Here is a 7,335-nt window from a genome sequence, read left to right on the forward strand (position 1 = left end):
AAAACCAACATGTATTGTGTATCTTAGTTGCATTTCATTGTAATCTGCTGACTTTTACACAAATGAAACACGTTCATAATTTCACCTTTTAAGTAATTCCTTTGACTAGATAAAACAAAGGTAGCAGTTAGGTAAAAGTATGGCATTGATTTTCATGTCAGTTTTTTTTTATTCTTTCATGGGATGTGGGCATTGCTGGCAAGGCCAGCACTTGTTGCCCATTGCTAATTTCCCTTGAACTGAGTGGCTTTCTAGGCTATTTCAGAGAGCAGTTAGGAGTCAATCCCATTACTGTTAGTCTGGACAGAATCGGGCCTCCTACTCGATTAAGCCCTCAGTAAGGCAGAAACCCCATCCCTGAGAGCTGCTGGCCTTTGATTGGCAGTACTGGCAGCGACACCTGGGAGCGACACCTGGGAGCAAGGAGCGGGGTGTGGCTTTCAGTGGGCCCTGCCTACCCAGTACCAGGTCCCTCGATTGGATGCAGTGCGCCTGTCAATGAAGAAAATCTCCTCCATCCCGGTAGGCCACTGGCAGACTCGAACACCAGCGGCGACAGGGTGAGGCCCTTTAATAGCCCTTGAGTGGCTATTTAAGGACCTCAAGTGGCCTTCGGGTACAGAGGCTGCCCTCCACCCTCCTACCCAATTAAATGCCACCCCCACCCCCTAGTTCCAAACTCACCTTGGAGGGAGCCCACTGTTACATCCTCTGGGCTATGTTATCATGTAAGTAGATAATGGGAGATATAAGCCAATTCTGAACTGTAAGGAACATGGGCAATAAAATTGTGCAATACCAGCAGTCAAAATGTGCTGATAGCGAACTGGCAGCTGGTTTTACACTACACCCGATTTTCTTTTCTGTTGTCAAAGGAAAAGTAAATTGTGTGCGGGTAAAGCAGGCTTTTGATTTGCCATTTTGTGCTACCAGCGTTGACCATTTTCACTCCCATGGATTTCAATTACGGCAGCAACTGATTCCACTGAACTTGGGAAGACATCTATGACGCACCCAGAGTTGTAACTGATGCATCTCCAGGGGAACTGAGGTCAGAGAGGAGCTTCATGATAATATTATAATGATGATGAAATGACACATTGTTTTCCAACCCTTATGGTGGTACAATGTGAATTGCGTGCTGATTGATAATTGACAGTTATTAGTGAAAGCATGTTACAGCTTCAACTTATAAGCACTTCCTTTATTTGTAGATATCGTATAACCATTTTCTCAACTGTGGAGATCATGGGGCTTTCTAGAATGTTTGTGCCTCAACTTAGTCAAGCTACAACACAGGGCTAAAGAATAAAGCAAAAAATTATAGAGGAGTTTAAGACTAAAAGCAGAACATTATAGGCAGAGCTAAGTGGTCACATGACCAACGGATCAGAGTAAAGTTTCCTATTCCCTCCACTGAATATCTTAATCTAATCATTCAATATTTGAATTATGGCTGAAAGGGGAACTATTCAAGAACACAACTTCCATCATTGAAAACATCTCAATAACCTTTTTAGGCTTTATTTGAAACTATTTGAAAGCCAATTGTTCCATCCCAAATGCACTGCAAGTGTTCTTCTTCAGGTTTAGCTGTTTTGTAATCTGGCTAAAATGCACATACATTGGGTGGGATGCTGTTCTGTTCCAGTTCCCCTTTTTCTTTTATGATGAACAAACTTCCTCAGCAGAAAATGATGGAATATAACATGCTTAATCCTATTTATAATAACTGCTTAGGCTTGAAAATATATAAACAATACAACTGCTCATTTCAAGCTAGCGGGCATGTGTTTAAGGAGTCATATCAGCAAGTGATGCATAATTAACATATTTTGCATACCTCTGCACCACAACCTCTGAGCCTTCAATGCTATGCTTCAGAAAATTGGCCTGCTCTTGAGCAATAAGAGACATAAATCTCCACTTTGAACTAAAAACCACATTGAAAACAAAATTATCACCATGTCTCTTGTAGAGCAATAGAGAATATTAACTGGTGATGTGGGGATTGATTATTATAATATGTTACAAATAAATATCAGAAATTTCTGGAATTACGTAACAGGTTTGTCAGCATCCGTGAAGAGAAAAGGAGGATGCGTGATTCGGGTACAGGATATTCATCAGAATTCAACTGGGTAAATTTGTGAGGTCATCTGCCCTTAGGCAGGCATTGCACACGATCAGTGCATAATCAAAGAATCACAGGCACATTGAAGTCTATAGATGGCCAATTATGAGCAGCATGTTTATGGTATTGTGATAAATGTTTGGTAAATTGTGGTAGCCAGTTTATGGTCTTCTGATATTCATTCACTGCATTGGTAGGTGAAGGCTTTCATGAAATGTTCATTAATAAATAGGTACACAGTACTATGGATGGAATTTTACGCTGGCGGGATTTTACAGTCCCACCAAGGTCAACGGCCTTTTGAATGGCTCGTACGTTTTACTGCCCTACCCCCACCATGACCGTAAATTTCTGCCCTATATTTGCCCTGCCCTAAATGTTTAAGACATCTTCATTAATTCTGTACATGTACTTAATGGCATGCATATACCCACTTGCTGTAATTCCTAATCCTGCTTTTATCCCAGAGAGATCATCAAGTACACCATTGGCGTATTGAAGCTACCTCAGTGGCTGGCTGCTGTGTGTCCATAAGAAAGTTCTTGCTTTATTTCTGTCCACAACAGGCTGTTGCCTTTTGTCTCCCTTCAGTTGGGTCATGAGGCAGGAACACTTGTGCCACTGCTTGCTGAGAACGGGTGCTTTCTAATCCCTGTGCAGATGCTAGTGGGGGCTAGTAACAGGATCTGGACCTACTGAGATTCTGAGACATGGCAGTATCATCCATGCCCATTCCAACAACAACACTGTTACTGGGCACTGTTTCATCATGCTCACTGACTGGCATCTCAGCAAGCCCAACCGCTCTATTAGGGTCACTGAACTCTACTTCAAGGTTCTTTCGAATTGGTCCCCAAGTCAATTGAAGCAGTAAGGGAGAACACATTCCAAAATGGCATTCCTTGTGAAAGCAGTCTAAATATTCAGGAGCAAGTGGCATTGACTGCCTTTACAGTTCTGGCATGGATAGGGCTCCAATGTGAATGCCTCTGGAGTTGGCACACTCTTTACAATGGTTTGTAATATTGCAAAACCATCTGCAAGCACCAAACTGTCACCTGCTGCTTAGCAGGGTCCCTCGTGACTGCATTGTTGCTTCTTTTCAAATAGATTTCATGAGGTTCAGACCAGGCATAGCAACCAAGGTGGAATTCAAGCTCTGAACAATGGATCCCTCCTCCTCCTCTATATCTTTATCCTCTGCCACCACAAAACAGCTAACTTGTGCTGAATATTTTATTCAGTGTCTTCACTGGCTCACACTCGAAATTCCAGGGGAAATGTAATGGATTTGCTGTCTGCAAAGGACAGAGTGAACAATGCTCTGTGCTGTGAACTGCTAGCTTGGCTGAATGCAATGAGCCTGACACACTCTCTATGGCACACCAATTGAAAAAGACTGAAACAGGTGACGGTGGTACCTAGGTAAACCTTTGGTAGGAAAGAAATGATGAAGAGATCAAGAATGTTTTTTGCTGGCAGTTAAATAAATTAGAAAATAAGATAATAAGGAAGAACAGGAGAAGTTTATGGTAACCTGTGAGTTGTAACAGACCTTCACTTTCTCACCTCCTCCATAACCTAAATATTGCTGAAAAGAGAGACATGTTACCGAAGATTTTTATCTTGCACTCATCAGGGCAAACACAAGATCACCACACCATCCAAACCACTGGCCCTTGGCACATAGGGAAGATGCTGGCATAGTAGTAATGTCACTGGACTAGTAACCCAGAAGGCCCAGGGCTAATGCCACAGGTTCAAACCCCAATGTGGCAGCTGGTGGAATTTAAATTCAATTCTGGAATATAAATTTCAATTCAAATTTCTGGAATATAAAACTAGTCTCAGTAATGGTGACCATGAAACTATCATCAATTGTTACAAAAACCCAGCTGGTTCACTAATGTCTTTTAGGGGAGGAAATCTGCCATCCTTACCTGGCCTGGCCTACATGTGACTCCAGACCCACAGCAATGTGGGATGGGCAACAAACGTTGGCCTTGCCATGAAACAGCAAAAAAAAAAAGACTCCTTGAGCAGCCACAAGCACCACACATTTACTCTAAGCCATGTTTGAATAAAAAATGGCAACATTTTTGTGCTGATCAAAATATAATTCTATTAACACATGCTCAATTTGAAAAAAAGAAGTATTAGTAATTTTCCCTTCTGTTGGAATGTTTTCAGCTGCCAAGTAACAGCCCATATGGGGAGATGATGCTGGTAGATTTATTTTTTTTCCGTGCAGGCAGCTCTAATTGAAATGAGATATTAACAGAAATGATTGGTGAAAAATCATTTCCTTATTTAAACACTTAACTCTATTCCTCTGTCGTGTTTATTTTCTCTGAAAGTGCTTTTAAATAGCCAAGTTTCCCACCATCGATTTTGTGTGAAGTCTGTGTTTAATTATAAAGGGCCATAAATGTAACATTGTATATTCCTTACTCATTCTTACCAGTACAAGTGATAATCAATTAACTATTCATTTATGTGCTATTTATTATAAAATTTATACCCTATGCTTTTAAGCACAATGAGCCATTTAATTTAATGCAGAAATAAAATTGTCACAGCATAGTTTACATAAATATATAAATATATAAACACAACAACTGTTATGATCATGGTGGGGAGCCATAAACCAAAATAACCAAATGTGCCAAACGACCCCAAATGAAGAAACTACCAACAAGGTTTCACTCTTTGTAACAACAGGAAACAGAGTCAATGCAAATTAAACATGAATTAACAGGCAAATAAAAAGCTAAATTTGACTTTAAATAGTCGATACAACAAAGGTGCGCCTCACACAACTGCAAACATTCCCCTTCATCATGTATGGCACGATGTAGCCACACGGCTCCACAATATGCTGTTATTTATTCACGGAGGTGAGGTCAGGAATCCTAGCTGACAACATCTTTCACCTTCGGGTTGACGGAACATAGGAACAGGAGTAGGTCACCTGGGTATCTGGCCTGTCGAGCGACTCCACCGTTCAATTAGATCATGGTTGACCATCTACCTCAGCAGCACTTTCCTGTGCTATTCCCATATCCCTTGATGTCATTAGTATCCTGAAATCTATGAATTTGTGTTTCGAATATGCTCAATGATTGAGCTTCCACAGCCCTCCGGGATAGAGAATTCCAAAGATTCACCACCCTCTGAGTAAAGAAATTCCTCCTCATCTCAGTCTTAAATGCCCTGCCCTTCATTCTGAGACTGTGTCCCCTGGTTTTAGACTCAGCAACCAGGGGAAACATCCTATCTATATATACCCTGTCACGCCCTGTGAGAACTTTGTAACTTTCAATGAGATCATCTCTCATTCTTTGATGCTCTGGAAAATACAGGCCCAATTTCCTTAATCTCTCCTCATAAGACAATCCTGCCATTCCAGGGACGAGTCTGGTGAACCTCCATTGCACTCCCTCTATGGCAAGCATATCCTTTCTTAGTTAAACAAGGCACACTTCTTCAAGCCGTCTCTCCCTTGGGTCATAACAACCCTGATGGTGTAGATTTCCAGAGTCCCTTTTCAACAGACCAACCAGCTAATGCCCTGGTTCATGGTGAAACTTCTGGTGAAACACCCAGCACTTTAGTCTTGAGCTATTCACACAGCCTTCCAGGTTTTAGACCATTTTAGCCAGCTTGCACAGTGCCTCCAAGAGTTCCTGTCTTCTTTGCTGCCAAACAGAAAAAAACTGACCTCCTCCTGAGAGAAATTTGCTTCTTCTCCTCACAAGAAATTTTTGGGTTTCTCGTTCTGTCTCTACCTAGTCATAGTCATAGAGGTTTACAGCACAGAAAAAGGTCCTTCGGTCCATCGAGTCTGCACTGGTTGAACAAGTATCTAACTATTCTAATCCCATTTTCCAGCAAGTGCACATCTAAATACTTCTTAAATGTTATGAGGGTTTCTGCCTCTACCACCCTTTCAGGCAGTGAGTTCCAGATTCCCACCACCCTCTGGGTGAAAAACTTCTTCCTCACATCCCCTCTAAACCCCCTGCTGCTTACATTAAATCTATGCCCCCTGGTTATTGATCTCTCCACCAAGGGGTAATGTTCCTTTCTGTCTACCCTATCTATGCTCCTCATACTTTTATACACCTCGATCATGTCCCCCTCAATCTCCGCTGCTCCAGGGAAAATAACCCCAGTCTATCCAATCTCTCATCATAACTAAAACTCTCCAGCCCAGGCAACATCCTGGCAAGTCTCCTCTGCACTCTCTCTAGTGCAATCACACCCTTCCTATAATGCGGATTCCAGAACTGCACGCAAAATTCTAGCTGTGGCCTGACCAGCGTTTTATACAGTTCCAGCATAAACTCCCTGCTCTTATATTCTATGCCTCAGCTAATAAAGGCAAGTATCCCATATGCCTTCTTAACCATCTTATCTACCTGTCCCGCTACCTTAAGGGACCGGTGGACGTGCACACCAAAGTCCCTCTGATCCTCAGTACTTCCCAGGAACCTACCATTCATCGTGTTATCTCATGCCTTGTTTGTCCTGCCTAAGTGCATCATCTCACACTCATCTGGATTAAATTTCATTTGCCACTGATCAGCCTATCTGACCAAAAGCCCATCTATATCCTCCTGTAATCTAAGGCTATCCTCCTCACTATTTACCACTTCGCCAATTTTCATGTAATCCACAAACCTACTGACCAATCCTCCTACTTTCTGTTGGTGTTTACACCTGTGTACTCACCTTCTGCCTTCAGCTCTCCTTTGTGCCTGTCAGCCACATGGCTTCTGTTTTCAACTTCCTTCCTGTTGGTACTGTTTCCAGGTCAAGGGTTGCCAGATCACATGGACCAGCATTTCTTATTATCCAAGAAAATTACAATTGATCTCTTTACAATTGATGCAAACTGTTAAAAGTCATTCTTAAAATCAAGTACAGATTCTAAGGACATTTTAAATAAATTACAACTTTTTGTTACTGTGCTGCTTCCAGGTCAAAGGTTGTCACAACATCTGCAATTGGATAGCACTTTTAATGTAATAAAATGTCCCCAGGTGCTCTACAAAAGAATTGTAAAGCAACATTTGCCATCCAGCCACATAAGAACATATTAGACCAGATAACCAAAAGCTTGGTTAGAGATGTAGATTTTAAGGAATGTGTTAAAGGAGGAAGGAGAAGTAGAGAGGTGGAGAAATTTGGGGAGGGAA

The 7,335-nt window shown here is 41.7% G+C and overlaps 1 long non-coding RNA gene across 1 annotated transcript in view; it reads right to left on the bottom strand.

Annotated features, from left to right (window-relative positions):
* The window catches only part of LOC121280527, an 85,933-nt gene extending 79,012 nt beyond the window's left edge, over positions 1-6,921 (bottom strand). The window contains exon 1 of the long non-coding RNA XR_005943631.1: positions 6,869-6,921. This is a non-coding gene — a long non-coding RNA (uncharacterized LOC121280527). The remainder of the gene's footprint in view (positions 1-6,868) is intronic.
* Between the last annotated feature and the right edge of the window lie 414 nt (positions 6,922-7,335).

The sequence above is a fragment of the Carcharodon carcharias genome, chromosome 7 (genome assembly GCF_017639515.1).
Source record: "Carcharodon carcharias isolate sCarCar2 chromosome 7, sCarCar2.pri, whole genome shotgun sequence".
Taxonomy (NCBI): Eukaryota; Metazoa; Chordata; class Chondrichthyes; order Lamniformes; family Lamnidae; genus Carcharodon; species Carcharodon carcharias.